Source organism: Wasmannia auropunctata, unplaced genomic scaffold (assembly GCF_000956235.1).
Source record: "Wasmannia auropunctata unplaced genomic scaffold, wasmannia.A_1.0 LD336078.1, whole genome shotgun sequence".
Taxonomy (NCBI): Eukaryota; Metazoa; Arthropoda; class Insecta; order Hymenoptera; family Formicidae; genus Wasmannia; species Wasmannia auropunctata.
Genome location: NW_012026812.1, coordinates 3,147,215 through 3,149,289, shown reverse-complemented (window position 1 = coordinate 3,149,289; position 2,075 = coordinate 3,147,215).

Below are 2,075 nucleotides of genomic sequence, written 5' to 3'. Positions count from 1 at the left end.
TGCGCGCCATCCGCGGCGGGGGCCGCGGCCTACGCCAATCCCTCCGTCACAGGCCCATGGGCCCTCGCCGCGGATCCAACTGCCTGGTACGCCATACCCGACGACAGTCCTTAAGGGGGAGGGAAACGGGAGATACACATATATTATGCGGATCTAGTCGTCGAGAGTCGAATCGAAGAATCGTGCGCGGCGTGCCAAAAGAAGAAGAAAAAAAATAGAACGGAGACGCGTTGCCGGAACGCGGACACGAGGCGGCACGGCTCGGGATGAACCTGGAGCCTCCTCTCGTTCTCCGCCGCTTGCGGTTGCTCGCGGCCGATCCGTCGCGCGGATCGTTACCGAGACCGCGCGAGCGAGACCCGTTCACTCTTTCTCTTTGCGTGTGTCTGCTTTAGGGAAAAACGCCCGCGTGCGCCGTGCCCACAATGTATGGCTACCAAAAAGGACAGTCCCTTCTCGATCTTTCCCTTCGTGTACGTATGTAAGCGTACCCGTTCACCGGTAACAGGCTGGCCGAAACTGGAAACACGACATACGTTACGGCCAATTAATCGACGGGTATATGCTCGGTGATCGTAGGGACTATTAGTGTGATAATTAGCGACCGCCTATGGTCAGTGAGTATGCGCTCGCGGTTGAAAATGGGCCAACCGATGGTGATATTACGATGAGAACACTCGAATTGGGAATCATCGTGCATCGCTATAGTAACCGCCAACCGTGATTTTACGTCTGTCATCGCGCGAATCGATCGCGAGTCGTTCGGTCGGATCGAACGAAGCCGCACTCTCTCGGTTTCATGCAGCGAACCATTTTACGGTGAAATCCGCGGCGGGGTTGCATCGCGCGGAAGAGTCGCGCGTTGCAGATCTTTCTGCGGATCAACACGGGAGGCGTGTTTCACTTCACCCGAATCACGATCAGCAAACAGTGCTCGCGACGCGATCCATATCGACCGAAGACGAATCCGAAAAATCGGAGGAAGACACGTTTGTTTCTTCTCGAGGAAGAATCGCCTGCGAATCCGAGAATCTCAGAAACGCGTTTTAATCCCACTTTGCCCTTCACACGCCCGTAGATCATCGTATTTTAAAGCCTGCGACAGCAAGATGGCACATTTTCCGAACGACGTTCTCCAATGGTTTCATTGGTTTCTATCAATGTAGATTAACTTTGATCACGATTTAATTTACTCTTTATCTTTTTCTGATGTTCTAAAATTAAAAAAAGATAAAGAGTAGATTAAACCGAGATCGAAGTTACTCTACATCGACTGCAGAAATGGACATTGGACACGCTAGGGTTCCTCGTTCAATGAATTAATAAACGAAGCGCGAGTTGAGAGAACATTGGAAAAAGGAAAAAATGATGATTCTAACGACCCGTTAGAGCCAGATTGGAGAGGTAAACAGTGGCGTTCAACGTTCAAGAAATGCGTATACGATCGAACAGTCGGCGCGTGACTAGATCTGTTCTGTTTAACTCCGTTACGTTTTTGCGTTCAAAATGAAATTAATAAATATATATATATATATATATATATATATATATATATGTGTTCAAGCAAGAAAAAGGAGTAAAGTGTATAGAAAGAAGATACAAAAACCGCAGTTAAAGAGAACAGATTGCAACCGTTAAATTGAATCGCAAGTGGTCAGGCGAAAAAAGATCATGCATGTAGCGAAATGGATAGTTTCAGAATTATAAGAGCTAGGAGATGTTTAAAGAAATATGCAGAAATATTGCTGCTATTGCAGCGATAGTCGCATTCTCGACTGATTTGATTCGTCGATTTTTTCCGCCAAAAATTTGTTCGACTTAGTTATATGTATTATTTTTTTAAAAGGCTACTTTAATGTTCGATATTAAGAGCATCTTGAAACCGAACTTCAGCGTTTGAATACAGAATTTTTTAGAACAGAAAGTTGTTATGAATTTATACGATCTCTTCGCGTAAGAGTAATCGACTTTTATTAGCGTCAGCGCCGTCGTTAAAATACACGCCTATTTTTCGTAGGACGTATGCGAAAAAAAAAATGTGTTTCGACCAGGGCGGGGAGGGAAAAAGTGTAGTT